Source organism: Typopeltis vanoorti, chromosome 11 (assembly GCF_054136105.1).
Source record: "Typopeltis vanoorti isolate ZY-2024b chromosome 11, IOZ_Tvanoo_1.0, whole genome shotgun sequence".
In the NCBI taxonomy this organism is placed as follows: Eukaryota; Metazoa; Arthropoda; class Arachnida; order Uropygi; family Thelyphonidae; genus Typopeltis; species Typopeltis vanoorti.
In genome coordinates, this window is record NC_143559.1 from 10,926,739 (window position 1) to 10,945,105 (window position 18,367).

The 18,367-nt window shown below is 36.6% G+C and overlaps 1 protein-coding gene across 2 annotated transcripts in view; it reads right to left on the reverse strand.

Moving 5' to 3' along the window:
- Positions 1–16,948, reverse strand: part of LOC150101300 (neuronal acetylcholine receptor subunit alpha-10-like) — a 337,428-nt gene extending 320,480 nt beyond the window's left edge. For both annotated transcript variants that reach the window (XM_090399841.1, XM_090399840.1), the window contains exon 1: positions 16,455–16,948. The gene's annotated coding sequence lies outside the window, so the exon portion shown is untranslated. The remainder of the gene's footprint in view (positions 1–16,454) is intronic.
- Between the last annotated feature and the right edge of the window lie 1,419 nt (positions 16,949–18,367).

The following is an 18,367-nucleotide window of genomic DNA, read 5'->3' on the forward strand; positions in this document are numbered from 1 at the left end:
TTCTGCATACATGACAAATGAAGTTAGGAAGAAAATCCGCTCGATCGCCAGAACACAAGAAAATATCATCGCTAAATTACGTGGAAAATAGCTCTGATGGCTAGGCTACGTAGCTAGATCTGATAGCGTATATAAAATAGCAGTAAATGGTTTGGTGTAAAGCATCGGGGTAGAACTAGAATCATCTGAATAAATAATTAGAAAACGTACTAATTCTTCGTTCTCTATCCTGAAGATAAAAACGCGACTGTCACTTTTACAGAGTCCTCAACGATCTCGATAGACTATCGAGGAAGAAGTTAGTTTTGTAACATTTCGTATAATGAATTAATGTAAAATTATTTCAAGTGTGTGACGTAAACAATCGCAATAAAACTCATTCTGGCCAACGGACCGAGAGCTCGAATCTTGCTGAGGCATGGGTGTTTATAAATGCCTGTAGGTGAGAGATGATTTCTCATTGCCCAATATCAGACCACTGTCGCACTTATTGCAAGCATGAAACGGCTTGAAAAAGTTCGATGTTTGATCTCTAGAGCAAGGTTTCCGGACTATGCAAAAGTAATTAAAATACAAAACTTGGGTGTGAAACATGTATATTTAGGGCGTGGGTGAAGAATTCGATTTCAGGATTTTGAAAACAAAATGTTTACAAAAATATTTAACCCAGTCGTTGATAATGGGGTCTGGAAGATGCAACGAGTTATATCAACTCTATAAAGAACTTACAATATCTACTGTTTTTATGTTGGGCCCATACACGACGGGTTGGTTCATTAACCTATAGTACGTTAGTACCTGTCTGGGTTGAGAAACGAGAAACTTGTTTACATTTGATTTAAAAGCCTGTATGTTGTATTCCTTGGGAAATACGTCAGGGAGAAGCCTATTCCACAGTACCAAGGATGAAGGAGGAGGCGGAAAAGAAACTTGTTCCGTTGGTTTCAAGGTGTACTGTGAAGCGATACTGGGCAGCAGCCGCACGTGTTCCAACAGGCTTAGTACTGTGTGGAGAAATTATTGATGCTGTTTCAGATGAACGTTTGCCGTATAAATATTTATAGAATGTACAAATTGCAGAGACCAAACGTCTACGTGAAAGGGAGGAGAGCGATGGGTCATTTATCAACCTAATTGCTCACCTCTGTATTGAGTCAAGCATTTTGATGAGCTTTTAGGAGCCTCACTCCAAATGTGAGAGCAGAATTCGATGAGCATCTGGGCGAATTTGTCATTTGTATACGTTAACATCTGTTTAGTGGTGGAGCGAAGGAGAAATCCTAGTTTTTTGGGAGCTGAGAATGCAATGGTTGCAATCTGTTTAGGCCAGGAGAGGCCTGATGTCAGGGTAATTCCAAGAAGAGAAATTTCATCTTGTCTGAAAATTTGAACGTTATCAAAAATAATGCTGGGGAAAAATGGTTCTTTTTTGTGAGAAATAAGAAAGATTTGGTTTTATTAGCGCTGAAGTTGACGAGGTTATCTGAGCCCCATTGGAGGATGACCTGGAGGTCAGAACTGAGAGAAGTGGTGGCTGATGTTCTGTAGGTTGAGGTGAGTTGTGTAGAGTATGAAAGGAAAGGGAGGAGTGCAATGTGTTGCGTCTGCAAAACTGTGTATTGGGTTGGAGATCAACTGCAGTAGGTCATTGATATACAGAAGGAGGAGGGTTAGTGAGAGAACAAAACCTTCTGGAACCCCAGCATTAGGGGCATGGTGAGAGGATCTACCATCACACATAGTGTGCATCCAGACAGAAAGCTGGCAATCCTAATACAAAAGTCCTGAGACAGTCCAAACGATAGGAGTTTGCTTAGTAAGCCGTTGTACCAGACCCGGTCAAAAGCTTTAGAGATATCAAGTGCAACCATTTGAAATTCGCCAAATTTCTCCATGGCATTTGTCTAGAGAAGGGTGATATATGAGAGTAGATCTGCTGATCGGCAGCGACGGAATCCGTACTGGTGGTCGCTTAATAGCTGGGTACCCTCAAGGTAGTGTAGGAGTTGAGAATTGATGGTTTCTCCATCACTTTAGATAGGACTGAGGTGAATGAGATTGGGCAGTAGTTAGATGGCAGTGATTTGTCACCCGTCTTAGGAATGGGTTGAATATAGGCCAATTTCCAGGCTTTGGGATATATAGCAGTGGAGTAAGAGAGTATGTACAGGGGGCATAGGATAAGAGTCAGTTCTGGTGCGCAGACCTTCAGGACAATTGGAGTAATGCCATCATGTCCAGGAGACGTTTTGTGTCTAATTTAGACAATAGGTTTCTGATCTCTTTCTGGCAAAAGGATACAGGGGCATTGTATGTTGGGCAGTTGGAATGACTGGGGAGCATTTGCCATTGTCAGTTATGCGTGCATTGGAGGCAAAGTGTGAAGCCAGGAGATTAGCTTTTTCTGTGGGTGATTAAGCAATAAAGCCACCTGGATATGATAGGGGTTGGAATAGCATAGGGTAAAATTTACGACTAATTGCTTTGAAAAGTGACCAAAAGGCACGACTGCCATTTGGGACAGGGCAGGGCAAGTTTTCCGTTTTTTGCCCGTTAAAATTTTGTTTTGGAAACATTGACTTAAGAATTAATTTAAAAATACTATAAATAGTAAAATTCTTGGTAAAAAGACGTAAAACGAAGATCAAGGTGGATAGATAGCATTGGTCAAGAGAGCAACATCATATTGCAATACCCAGGGCGGAGAAGTTTCGGACAGGCAGCAAAACCAGGATGCTAATGCTCGATTTGGGAAGAGGAAAATAAGAATTAAAATACAAAAAATATAAAATTTAAATTCATAGAAATACAATAAATCTTTTTCTCACCCACGGTACTAATGTATTATAGCCTTTTGTGTGTGGCAATCACATAAAAAAAAGTTGGGCACTATATTAAGTAAACCATTAACATTCATCATCAAAATATTTAAAAATAACAGTGTAATTAACACTATATCAAACCTAGCCTAGTTCAAAAACAGTGAAGGAAAAATAAAAAATATATATAAAAACATAAATGGATGGAACACGTTGAAAGAATGAAAACAGAAAGATTACCAAAACAAGTTTTAAATTACAAACCATTAGGGAAACGAAACCCAGGACGTTCTCCTAAGAGATTCAACGATGACTTATAAGGCCGGAACAGGCCACTCTAGGCCTAAATCCTTAACAAGCATGACGATGATTAAAATACTGAAATTTCTATATAAATAGAGATTTATTTCCCAGTCATTTAAACAACCATTAAGTCTTATGGTGGATTTTAAATTCCACTGAGAACTCTGTTACGAAATTTATACTGCTGTTTTCGCTTTACGTCAATATTGGTTTCAGTGGCAAAAAGCAAACAATACAAGTGTTATTCTTATTAAAATAGAATCTCCACGCAAATTTTCTCAATTTGTCTTTGTATTTCTCCTCTCATTCAGTGTTTTTTTCTCTCTTCGATGTTTAACAGCAACATCCTTTCTTAGCGTTTTCGTCTGCGTGTAACTTTTACAAGAGCCGGCACAGAGCACCTTGTCTATAATGGAATATCTGAAATATCTTCAGAGATTAAAATTTCACGTGGGTTTGTGTTTAACAGTAGCAATGTTTAAAAAATAGTAAAAACCAACAACAACCATGAAGAGCTTTCGAAGTATGAAATAATAATTCTTTAGCATCGCCGAGATCTTTGATTTTTCTCTTTCATTCGTTAATTATTCACCCGAATTTACTCACTCGTTTCTGACAGGTGCCTTCCTCCTGCAGAATATACGTCACTCTCACAAACAGCCTCTCCTTTTTGCAATACGCTGCAGTCGCATCATTTTAATTTAATCGAAAGTGAAGTGTACAGGAAGAAAGCCGTTAAACCCCTAAATACACCATGCTCTATCAAGCGGTACATGCGTTAATAATATTTCTATTAAATGTTTCGGGTAGTCGTGGCGTCATCTCTTCTTTATTTAGCAAAAGTGTGTTTTTATGCATAATATATAACGAACACGCATTTGATGTTTTAGATAACTTCATTAATATAACAGTCAGTGGCATCGTTGAAATGGTTGTAAAAGAATACAGATATTGCACTTTTTTTTTCTTTCGAAGATAGAACCAGAAAAACGAAAGCAAATAATCTGGTAAAAGAGGAAATATCTGAAGTCGTTCCACGGCTAGTTCTAACAAAGCTTGTTACCGATCGATCGAACTACCAGAATATCTTTGCATTAAGTGAGGCAACTGGACCATCAGCCAGTGAAAAATTATACTCTTGAATGACAAAGGTGGAAATAATCGAGCAAAACAAAGGACCCCCATAAGCGTCTTAAACAGGCTTATGGAAATGTCTTCTTTTCAAGGATTTATTACGCAGAGTAATTATTTTCCATAATTACTGCGTATGATTCCCATCTGTGCAACAACGAAATGGCATTTTTACAGAAACTCCCATTGTGGGTTTCATTCCATCAGGACGTGCGTGGAGAGAATTGCTGCTACCATGCAGAGTAAGGCATTCTCGATGACTCGGAATGACTAGAAAATCCGTGCGATTTTCTAGTCATTCCGAGTCCTCAGGAGGACCAGCATGCCCGATGGTTTACTTCTTACTATTGCATACGTATTTCCTCAACTTTCATTTGAATGATGTACAACAAAATGAATTAACACTTTTAGGTACAAGGAATCATGAGAGATGTGCAAGAGGGAAAAATCTAATTCAGAGAGAGAGAGAAGAGCGCTATGATTAAGATGTATTACATGAAGGCAGAACATGTGTTGAAATGACAAACTTGCTAGCTCGTGTGAAAGGAGGACTGGAAATGGGACTAGGATATAGTGCAGTATCACAAAGGCAAATCACTTAAAATACGAGAAGTGAACGAAAATGCCAATTAAAAAAAAGGAGAACCGGAATACCAGAATCAGAACATGCAACAATTCAATCTGCTCTTAGCGGATGATATGTAATTGACGATTAGGCAGGCCATGTTGCAGCTGTAAGAGGAGAACTGCGGATGGAAAAATACAAATATTATTGGAGAGAAAATGTAAGTTTAAAAACAAGAAGAAAACCTCGGAGACAGCAAAATCTGAACAAAACTGACTGATTCATCTAGAAGGGCTGACTTATTTTCCTTCCCCAGGAAAATAAATCGGCATGTAGTCTGAGAGAAAATAGAAAAATGCCAGAGAAAGAAGCAAATTCGAGGGAAAGATTTTGATAATAATACAGAAGAAAATTATCAGAGAGGTGACAAAATATTCTGAAGGTTGTTGAATGGAGGAGGAAAAGAAATTAAAAGAAAATTAAGGAATTAGAAATGATGAAGGTAATAAGAAAATACGATGTTCTAGATTTCTGGAGTGATTACTTTTGCTAAATGAAATCGGAAGCGAAGAAGATGGTAAAATATTCAAGAGGAATGAAATCAACACTTCAAGTAAAAAAAAGCCATCAACTAGAAATGTAAAAAAGATTACTTAAGGGCTGATCGAAAGGTCGAGTTCCAGATGACAGTCGAAGAGTTATCCCAGTACACATCTTTAAAAAAAAGAAATAAAACTGCTGCTAAAAATTACACAAGAATTACTCTGCTTAGTCTTCCATGTAAGATTTATGCAAGCAGACCCTGATAAGAGGCTCAGAAAATTGCAGAAGAAAATGGGGGGGGGGGGGTAAAGACCAAATAGGGGTTGTCAGGATTAGATTTCTATTTTAAGACAAATAGGTCCAAAAAAAAAGTTTTTCAAAACCCCCACAATTAAATGGTGTAAATGGAACATTACATCGGGCGATATGCAGCCTGTACTTGAATTGACGGAAGTACAAATTGGATGCGAAATCAGATGCGAGACTCGAAATCCTGGTTTCGCATTAATTCCACTGTTATTTCGCTCATCCATATTTCAAGTGACTGCTATGAAATGTTATAAATCTATAGTAAAATAGTACTGTGGGTGGAGTAAACGTTTTTTTTTCTTTTTCTTTTATACAATTGTCTATTTTTATTTATTTTTTACATAATTCGGAAACCCTGCTGTAGACACCAAATATGGAACTTTTTTAAGCAATCCACAGGGAATGAAATTCATGTTCCTAGCTAATGGCAGTCAAATCATCCATGCTCAAGGCAGGATTCGAACCCACAGTTTGTTGGCTGGAGAGCGATAAGCTAACCATTCGAAGAGGATTGGAAGTTTCTTAATATGCGAAACAAATGATAGAAAGTGGCATTAAACCTGATATCAAAACTGTAAATATTCTCCTTACCTGCACTCTATGCAGGTAATGTGAAACTCCTACATAGATGCAGTACACGTCTTCAGGACTCTAAATTGAATAACTACAAGTTTGTTATGAAATAAAAAGTCAAGAATTACGAAATAAGCAGAAACATCGAAAACATTAATTGTGTTCTCAATAAAGAACACACAAAACATGCAAAATATTTCGGCTATCCGATGCAATGTTTGGTGAAAATGACAAATTAAATTTGGAAACAGATAATAGAACCAACCAAAACATATGGTGGGATATTATTTGAATACATTTATATCGAATAAGAGTAAAATTAGGATAAATGGCAAATTAATATCATATTATATTTTAATCGAACTTTCACATCCATTTACTTTTTATATATTAAATTAAAATCGAATATATTAAAAATAATATATTCGATAAATGACTCGAGGTCTGAGAAAAATCAGGAAATGCGAGAAATAACCAGATGGCGTTTGGTACCAGGATTGCAGGAAAACGGTTCAGTAGATAACCCATCGCTCAAGTGTTGCACCTAACGGTTTCTTGGAAGGCCGAGATGTAAAATTTTATAATATTCGAAACCCGGCAAATCACAGATTAATTTTGAAGAAAATTGTTATTAGGAAGCTACAAATAAGGCAAAACACCATTTAGCCCTGTCCTCTGCACACTATCCTGTATATCTGTTTAGGGCACATATCACGAATGAAGATGATGGAACCGTTTTTATGGGACCCGTTAAAGTAGAAGCCTTTACAGACATCACCCATTTTAATGTATCCATGAGAAGGAGGGACAGCGCATTGCGGTTCCACTTTATGGTCGTAAAACTCGCTCCACTTCGTAGCCGAGCAAATAATATCATATGATGGCAAATCAATCTCAATCATGGACTCTTCCAAGAGAAAGAATTCGTTAAGCCGCTAATCCCAAATGGTACAGATAATCCCATTATTATTAAAAAACCTATCCAGAATGATACTACTGCTCCTCCACATTTCTGTGTAGAAGCGGTATCGTTTTTTATGTTTCAGGTTTTTTACTATTGGTTTGTTTCATACAAAATTGTTGTCGGTGTAATATCAGTTTAGTTTAATTACACCCTGCTGAAGAAGAGTACAATAAGGGATTAAAACAAATCTTTTAACATGCAGGATTTATAACAGAAACTTTGAACATTAGCATACAAATTAGCAAACAGGAATGCCATCAATCTAACGCCATGGGAATAAATGAACCAAAGAGCTGCAGAATAGCATTTTAATTTTCTCGCCATAATTTTTGAGTTCTTGTAGAGGTGTTGAAAATAATACAGAAGACACTGGAGAAGTCAGAAATTGTATATTTTAAATAAGACTGAAGAGTACTTAAGAAGCATTTAAGGCCAGTTTTCTTTACATACAAGCTTTTAGTGTTTATATCACGTAGACTCCCTTTTACCCCATAGTTTCATGGTTTCATTACGGGGATTCAAAACATGCTGTGTTTCGGTTTTCTGCAGAAAGTCGGCGTTATATTTAGAACTGGTTTCCCTGATGTCACTTTCTTGTAAGAGCAACACAAACGCCTCTGACGATTCTTCACGAGCCCGAAGTAAAGGTAATGTTTCTGCAACTCCGTTATAAATATTTCATGACATGTATCATATCATGTGCGTTTCATTACATCCGTTTTGTCCCGTTCCACTTTCCGCTTGCACGCGATCTCCAAGATATTTCATGAAAACAAAGTGTTCCCTTGAAGCCATGAAATCGTTGCAATCGCTCATTAGCTACGCATATTGTCAATACTAAGCTAATTAAATAGCCATATTCTCGTATTCTTGCTGATAATTAAAGTATCCAGCCTGTTTCCCAGTGAGAGTTAATTTGAATCGCCAATGTGTAGCAATAAATTAATATAAACAGATGTGATATTACGTCTAATTACATACGAATACTAAGTAAGCAGTCCCGGATGAACTGTGGTGATGCATTAAAATAAAGTAGCTAAGTATACCCAATTGCTGTTAAGGTGTTAAGTTAAAAAGATATCTGAGTTATCCGCGAACAGGAACGTTTTGATTTATTTCGTAAATTATTTGTGGTATCTCACTGATAATATTCATTTAACTATGAATTTTTCTAATATTTAAATAAATTTAGAATTAATGATATTAGAAATCCTAATGCAAAATTCTACGATAAATGTATAGAGAAATATATTTATTTATTTTTGCAAATTTAAAAAAAACTGTAAATGCTTTACCAGGTTACACTTGAACGTTAATAATAATTTAAAAAAAAAATAATTAAGTGTAAACAACATCTTGTGGTGGTTTCCCCAGATGTGTAAGTTGCTTTTTTATGTAAATAAATTAACTATTCTAAAACAAAATATTAAGATGCATATTAAGTTTAAATCCCTCAGTAATCAGAAGCACATTTTCAATTTACATTATTAAACGGGTTTTCAATTTACATTATTAATGAAGGAGAAAATACACTTTAATATATAAAAAAAAATAAGTTCGCAGTTCTCTGCTACTCCTGAGGGGGTTCAGTTATAATTATTTTGTGTACATTTAGGGGATTCACGACCGAAAGAAGGAATGTATTAAAGGGATATATGGATGGGCCAATAAACCTCACCTAAAACCACTTCAACGTATTCATAAATCACACTGAGGAAAGAAAGCGACTACATCACTATCTCTTAATGCAATTCTGGGCATTAATGATATTAATGGGATGCACGTGCTCAGCTTGGCATTTAAGGCGTTATTCCGAAGGGGGGAAAAAACGTCTCAGCGCACTACGAAAAAGTATGGAATTTTTGGCTCCTATTTATGTTTCTTTCATGCATTTTATTGCACCATTGAGAGCGCATTCCCTCGATCAAGATTGTAACGCAGAACTCTCTAAGGGTTCGTATTTAGTAAATTTTACTGATTTTAGTGTTCTGATTTACTAAATTCATTGGATAGCACGAATATATGCAATGAAATTACAAGGTTACGATCACCTGGTGACTGCATCTTACACAAAGCAAATTTGCAATTCTTCGCGAGACTCAAAATTAAGAACAAAATTAATGTCTGTTAGAGAATTCAATATATTGAAATCAATAGAGAACCAGACACTTCCTTTTGCTTCAGACGATACACATCATTGTACTATTTCTCTCTGCACTCGCTTTTTCGTGGCAGAAACTCAGTAAACGAAATAAAAATAATAATAATGAATTTTTTTTTAATATAGAAATGGGCATTACTGGTTAGAGTTAAGAAAAAAAAACTATTTATGGCGAAAACGAAGATGAGTTCGTGATAATTCATTTAGCTTTTTTATACTCAATGACCTCTTTTTTTCTTTTTTTTTCCCTGTCGGAAGAAGTGTAAATAGCTTTGATGCACAAATTAGCTGTTTGAAATTTTTTCATTACTTTCAAGCTATGTTTAACAGATTAAACAGTTTTTCAGTTTAAATTCTTGCTCCACCAAACTCTGCGTAATTGGATGTACACAGACCAATCGACTTTCAACGTTTTGCCATGCGAAAAGTAATATTCCCTTTTGTAACCCCCTAAATCCCTGACATTACGATCTACAGATGCGTGGCCAGGGAACAGAAGAAAGCTCCCTGTGTGAAAAAACGAAGCAAACTGTGTTTTAAAAACAATTAATTTTACTTAATTCAACTAGTTAATTCGTGATGAACTAGCGGTAACAGAAGGGAATAATATGAAAAAGGAAAATAGAAAGGGATAAAAGGTATTTAGATAAGCGAATTATTTCAGGAACAAACTGTCCTTTACAATGTCAGCAATCATTAAAAAGAGAAGCCCTCTCGTACTCCAGTTATCTGTTTAAAAGAAAGGATGCGACCGTATGCCAAGAAGTTCTCTGCTCTGTGAACCACCATTACACAGAATCGAAGGGACTGCACAGTGGAAGAGAACACACTTTACCCGCTATTTGTGGCGGTAGAGTCGCTTCAGTTAGTGACAGCAACATTCTTAATGATGTTTAATAGTTTTGACACAATGCTAGGTGGTTTCATTTGAACACTAATTCTTCAGCAACGTTTACCTATTATGACGCGTTTTGCAAATGTGCTCTGAAATTCGCACAGGTGGTAAAGAAAATCATAATCTTATAAACACACTTTTCTTTCACAGTGTGATCTAAGGGTTAGATCCTTCGGAACCTTGTTCTTTAAAAAAATCATTTCAAGCATTGCAGGTTGATGGCCACACAATACACGATTAGAGAGCTGAAACGCCTATCTAGCTATCCGAATTGTAGTAACAGGAAGACCACGATAAGATTTGCACGTATAGAAAACTTAACATTCATCTACATTTGTCCTTTTACTATATAATTATGTGTAGTATCCATCAATGCCTCGTTCGTATTATGTTAAGTCTCAGAAGCAAAGAAAACAGACGATTTCAGTTTAATGTTTCCGTTATTAATATCTTACTACCATATCAATCTTAACTATCAGGAAGCCCTTATTTATATTTTACTGCCTGACCTTGTTTAAAATTTTCCTTACGATTTTTTGCTTGAATCAAAATGTCTGACTCCTATTTCTGAAGATGATAAACAGTTAACAAGAGCCTGATGTCTCTTAATTAATTCTAGGGAATCTGGTAGTAAAGCCGGAAACCTTACTTCAGTCAATAGTGTGACTATACTCTGAAAATAAAGTATTAAAAAGGGCGTTCGTTCAAAAAAAAAAAAAAAGTCATATTTTCTCTCTTGTTGCCACCATCAGCCTTAAGTGCTTAGTCACGTGATTTCAAATTTCAAAACGTCCGGTGTTGTATGTATTCGCGCACTAAAAATAAAAGCCTACTATTAGCATGTTTTTTTCTTAGTACCATCTGAAGGGCATAAAAATCAAAATCAATCTTGATACTTAAAAACAGTTTTTGTTAGCCAGTATTTATCTTTGACTGGCTAGCAGTGCTAGCAGACTGGTTAACGCTTTCACTTGCCTACCAAGACTGAGTTCGAAACCGAATGTGGTATGAATGCTTGTAATGCCTTTAGGCGGTGGTGGATGAATTTCATCGCCCTGCTTATTGGAGGCATGAATTTCTTACACAAAATTCGATGTTTTGCTCTGGAGTAGATGAAAATGAACAAATTAATAGCAAAAAATCCTTAGTTCCACACGGTACTAATGGGGTATATGTCTACAATATTTCATGGATGGGAGTCGCATAAAAGTGCACAGGATATCCTAGTTAATATTATTGCAGCAAAAATTAACATTCTCTAACATTAAGCAAAAAATGACTGAAGATTATAAGAAAAGATCAAACTACATGTGGTGGAACCAACTGCAAATACTTGCTCCTCCAGATTACTTTCTGCAATGCGCTACACGTGTTTTTCAAGAGCCTAACAATACATTATTTTGGTGTTTTGCAGACATCCGCAAGTTAATTTTATAGTGCCATTAACGTCCCCCCCCTTCTGTATTCCTTCCCTTTAAGTAATTTTTATGATTTCAGAAGGGGAGAGAGGGTGGGACAGAGAGAGAAGTGATTTTGTGTTGAGGGATTACTTGATGACAATTATGACTTATTACAGATTGATACTGATAGCTGTAGTAAAAACATAGGTAACAATCCTCGGGGATCAGTTTACAGTTTCACTGAGAATGCTGATGGGTCGGCTTGTAAAAGGCCAAGAGAATTTAATTGCTGGGTTTCAAGAAGGCCGACGTTTATCCGCAGGCCAAATATCTGCACTCAGAAATCAACCGTGGCATGTAAATTGCAGATACCAGATAAAGACAAACAGCTAGACATACATTAATGGTAACCATGGCACTGTCGTGAGAAGGGTACTTTTATTACAGATTCATTACTAATACTGTAACTGAAAAACACAAAGGCCAAGTAGGTTCTATGGATTGACCGAAAAGGTTATAAAATGCCCAAGTAGAATGAATATAACTTTACGGCAATCATAAGGGATATTTATTCACAATCCCGATTTCAGGGATTTAAAGATATCATTGCGATTTCAGTTGTAATAAGTTCAGTGGGAGTTTGTAAGCTGCATATTGCGACAGGAATTGAACTTTGCCTAAGCAAATGAAAGGCGTTTTCAAATATTCTGGTAAATGAATTAAAAAAAAAATAATAAGGCTCACTTGTTCGTATTCTGAAAGTTATATACATACGTAAACTACCCCAATTTAAGTTCGTTTGAATGGTTTATTTTTTGTCTAATAGCACATTAGTTAATAATAATAGTATAAAGAGCTTATTGATATAAAAGTATCTGAAATATCCTGAGTGCTCTTCCACTTTTGCGCATTTTTATAATAACGCATTTTTTGTTATGAAATGCCAAATGTTAATCCTATGAAGACCGCTTACAATTTAAGCAGTTAGATGAGACATTAATAATTCTCGGGCGCGAAAAGTTAAAGCCTCATCAACCGAAGTTAAGTGACCCAACGCAATTTCACGAAGAGGTAGCAGTCCTCCCTCAGAGAAACTTGGGGCTCTTCCTCCATCTGAAGAACCCGCTGATTGAGAGCTCTGCATACTACGGAGATGCGATTACTCCGACAGACCGTTGAGATAAATAATTTATGCGGCAACATATTTTAGGTAAGTATATAACTTATTTCTTTATTGTAACTGCCATATAAGATTAACGAACAACAACTTCTGATTGCATAAAACACCGATGGGAGATGGGCAACATTGACGTTCGTTCATTTAACAGGAATTACTGCACTTTTTCCCAATTATTCATGCGCTGCTCAAAAATAAGTTCCTTGGGATATAAAATTTATGGGACATAAAATTCCTCCACTGAAAAATATGCATCGGTATAATTCGAAGATAAAAAGTTTCCACATCGGTTACGTGATAAATCTTGATGTATTTTGTTAGAAATCTTTCCGTGACTGGCGTAGGCGCCACTGTCCCTGTTCGCTACAAAACACATCAGAATTGTCAAAGGCGATGGTGTCAAATTGATTACTCTGCACCCTGATTTCGAAGGCTTTATTGTTGAACAGATAACATTCAAGAGCAAAAATAAATAAATAAAATAGCTACGAGAAATAAAACATTACTTTTTGACTGAAATATTCAAACCAACATTTAGGATATAATAATTACGGGAGTTACAAACATGAATTTTCTTTCTTGCTTTTTTTTTTTTTAAAATAAAATTTAGCAGGTTTGTAAACCAAGGTCGCTAAAGCAATAAAAGAAATCCGGAACACACTAACTGCGCACGTGACATTTCAACAATCTGTTCACATTTAACTGGCAGAAACAGGCGCGTGGTTCGTGCCTCTGAAGGCACGGAATTGTGACAGTTCCACTCGCAGAATATTTTTATCCTTTGTCAACTGGCGTCTGTTTATCTGCGCCCACTTTTTTCTTTCTTCCTCTCATTTTTTTTTCCTTCTCCGCTCTGGCTATTTTCACAAGCGCCGCGCATCACGTGGACTTTCCTGTTTCAGAGCTCGTGGTGACATTTGACAGCTGAGCTGCAGAATAAGAGCGACCTCGTACTATTCTGGTGCGCGCTATAGAAATCCACCCAGAAATAGGACTTCGTTTACGCACACAGGCGATACACCGACGTAGTCCGGCAGGTAAAACAACGGTGGTTGAAACTTGCACATTAAGCGTGTCAAGGCGACTCTTTCTTGGGGATGAAGCCACGGACTGTGATTGCGCGACAGACAACCGTTAACGTATCTCGTTATCACAATTCCTGTGAGAAAAGCGTAAAACTTCAGATACGATCTTCGTCATCATACGAATATTCTTAGGCAAGCCGTAATGACCTTTTTTTTTCCGCCGTACAAGTTGTTCTGTTAACACATGGTTACCCTGTGAAGCCAACGCGGTTCCTGTGACTAACTAACACTTCGTTCAACTGACGAGGTTTGCCAATCGCGTTGGCATCTTTACAAATAAAAAAGTAATGAGCCCAACGCGAAATTTATGTTTACGGAAAGCAGATCAAAGAAAGGAATTTATGCCAGCGAATGAATTTCGGAGGAATGTATACGAAAAGACATCCATTCTGAAGTGACTTCTTTAGTTAGTGAATAGTTCATTTTTACTTGTCTGTGAATTCTTCTCTCTTTTCACGTTCGACGGTCCCAACGTTATGGCTTGTTGGAAGTAGGCCACGATGGCCGGCGTAATACTCCAATGGGAGATTTATCCACATCACGATGGAATACGCATGGAAAATTTCTACACAGTGGCTACGCATTTAAATGATTAAAAAAAAAAAAAAAAACTTGCCATGGGTCATTCTCCGACAATAGGGGCTGAATTGTCTTGAAAAAGTTCAATGCTTGGTCTTTAGCACAGATATTTGGATTATGAAAAACAAAAATATATAAACTTTGTTAAAAAGGAGGAATCCTCTTCCACCTACAGTACTGGTGTACTAAAGTTGGAAGCCCTTAATGGATACAAGGACTGCCTCTTCAATAATAATTCCTACGATTCTTAACAAAGGACATCTGTATACACTAAGGAGTTTCTTGAGTGTCATGAATTGATCTATTTGTGGAGAAAAATTACCAAATTCTCTTTCAACAGCAGAGTTTTCATTCCAGCGTATCGTTCTCTTGACATACTGAACGTTATAAACCAGCAGAATACAATACCAAAATATAACAACGAAGAATTTTTATCATTCTTAAGATGAAAAAGAAAGACAGTTATGTTTGATAGGCACAGCAGCCATTGCGTTGATCATGTGCTAACACAGCCATAGTTTTCTACACCGGAATCCCGGCCACACAAGAAAAGTCATTTTCTGCTATTTTTATAGCACATAAAATCCGCTACTAAAAATTGGTGGGTTATAGCTGATCAGTTATATTCCACAACACGACCACGAGCATGCCAATCCAGGTGGATTTGAAATCAAAACTATAAACAAGTCATAAATTGTTCGTTTATATAGTGTCAATACAATTCTGCCGTTCACCCGATAGTTTGGGTTGAAAGTTTACATTCATCATGGACTAGTTTGGAGGGCCAGTAAGGACGTACAAGGACTAGTACGACACACAGGAAACTTTCTCCTAAAATTATAATTTAACACGCGAGAGTTAATAAGATTGGCAAGATCAAACTACATTACCCAGAGCTTGCATTATAAAATATCGTAACTGACTGGGCTGAGTAAGTTTAAGCTCTAGCATACGATCAAATAAATTCGGACTACTTCGATCGGAAATGCAGTCAGCATTTTTCATGAGGAAAAAATTATTATAAAAATGGGAATGCTTTATTCATTCCTTCAGAAAAAAAATAACAGATTGAGTAAGAGAGAAAAAAAGAGATTTTTAGTTTATCTGAAATAAGAACTGTTATCCAGTTATTTACTCGAGTAAGCAGCACACACAACATCCTCCATTCTAATCCGAATTAAATTAGCTTAACGTTGTTAATCATTTAAGCATCTCCATATAATCGGCTAGAAAATAAACGGATAAACTGGAGCGGCGATGATCATACTGGAAATACCGAACGACTGACACTAGGGGGAATACGAGTGCGCACGTTAATCTTTACCTTTTAAAGTAGCGAAGAAACAGATTCCCTTGATGCGACACTGCTAATCCTTGGATTAGAGGACTCGTTTTGCAGAGATCTGAATTTACAGTGCATTAAACGCTTTAATGTATATACCAAAGGAGTAAACATGTCTATAAATCAATGAATAAACAGATGCTAATAGTAAAGCCAAATACATCTCAGTAATATTGAACAGTAGCATTAATAAACTGTAATAAGTGTCCATGTAACAAAATAAGAAAATAATATGCAATATAATATTTTAATAATAGCGACTAGCAAGGAGAAATTTCATAAAAATAATATTTGTATGTGAGATAAAACTATGCGGTGAAATGTACATAATAGATGATTGATAATGTAGTGTGTATTCCTTATTTTGTTGCGATAGGCTTTGGAATTTTGACCATCAGCTTTAACCTGAATACATCGGAATGGTAAAATACTGGTTAGATTATCACATTCAACTACGTAGTCGTTTTGTAATTTATTAAAATATCCGAATGAAACGTGTGGAATGTAATTTGTTATGAAGAGTGGGGTCCGACAGAAACAGGAAATTCAAGAACTCACAAAGAATAGCGGTTGAGACAAACTCAATAAGACGAAGGGTGCGATCTTACCTGTAACATAGGACGCTAAACATGAAGCCATCACATGGTTACGAAGAAACGATGCAGGCACCTTGAACTCAGCGGAGAGTTGTTAGATACCACCTGCGCAGTAGCAAGCAGCCGTCACTAAACGATTCCTCCTACACTTTTTTTGAGGTCCCACAGTAGGTTTCGTAACCCTTACAATAACGTTTGGGATGATTCCACATATGCGTCACGTTAACTCCTAAGGGGATCTTCCTCCACTATTTCTGGAAAAGGTTAGCTGTCATAACTGACAACACCGATCTGTTCGTTCGTTGCCACACAACGTGTCGTTCTATCCCCGATGCCTGGTGTACGATACTCCCGCCTTGGTTATTGGAATACACTCTAGCAACGTGCGACTTGCTACTTCTTCCGAGGATGCTGTTCAGAGAACGACGCATCGAGAGAGCCAGCTCAGCTGTAGCCTTCTGTTTCACGTGAGAGCTCCTACAGTAGCGCAGCTGTGCGTCCCAGGATTCAAAGGCCCTTACATAGCTGAGTAGGTTTCTCTGTGCTGCTCCGTATCGCTCCAAGAACGCCTCCTATTCGGTGTCCAGCGACATGCAGCGGCAGCTTCCTTCATGTTGCATTACGTCACTTAATGAAAACAGAGAAGCGGAGGAAGCACTGAAAGAAAAAAAAATGCATTCAGAGTTCAAATCACTTCGCATAATATTCTCTCGAAAAACAGACGATAATTCAAGGCAAGAAAGTATACGTAAAAACGACCTCGACAGGAAGTGTGACCCCATGAACAGACCTCCTCCAATTCAAAGCTCCACTCGACAAACTAAGGAAAGTAATTTTTGTGCCCCCTCCCCTCATGAACGGATTAAAATTATGGGCGACGTATGTGATGTAAAGTCCAGGGCAAGATAAGCTGAAACGTTACTTTGAAGGAAGTCACTTCAGGCCTTCGTTTAGCACTACGCAACAGCATGAACAATACTGTTGCATATAATATAAATTTAAAAATCTTAATTGATCCATTCAGGCAATAGCGATAAGTTGTGAAAACTATTCAGTACTGAAATATTTAATTTTCTTTAGAACTCTGAATTCGATAATTAAGAACATCAGTAATAATTAATTTTATGATTTACAGATATATTCACAGTCATCTTAAATCACGATTTGTTTGTTTGTTTGCTAAGTTTTTATACCATTTAATTTTATAAATTCATACACTGACAGATAAAACGCCACAAAAACACTTAAGGTTTAATATTATTGCAGAAAAAGAATATTTAAACCATCTGTTTAAAATCCTCAGTCTCTGATTTCCAGTTATCTACTATTGTAATTTGCGTTACAATCTGGAATAAGAAGAGCAAAATATATAATCATTATTTATTTATATAACAGTCATCAATACCTGACAATAGGCATACCTTTCGAATTATGGAGACCTCCAAGTTTTATTTATTTTTTCCTCATACATTTGAAACTAAAGGAATTAAAAACCTATTCAAATCAGAAGTAAAATACATTTGTAAAATAGTAACAAGAAATTGGACCATTTCATCAAACATTAAAAGGGTGGTGTTAAGTTATCGAGAATAAGGCCACGTGTCCGACCAATCATTAACAAACGACAAAGTTAATGTTATTACTAACGATTTTCCGCTGATGTAAATGGATTATTCTATTTTCCGTCTACACCAATGTGGGTATCTGAAAAGGATACGAAAGACACGTCACAGTAGCATCGACACAGAGAAACCTTAGATGTCCGTCTCTTCTCGCTTTATTGCTCAACAGGAACATAAGAAATCGTTTCTCCTTAAAATTATGTGGACATAAAACGAGATGATCTTGTTGTCTGGTGAAAAGATCAACCTGCAAAATGTTTATATTATTAAGAACTACAAAGAAATCTCATCTATCACAAAAAT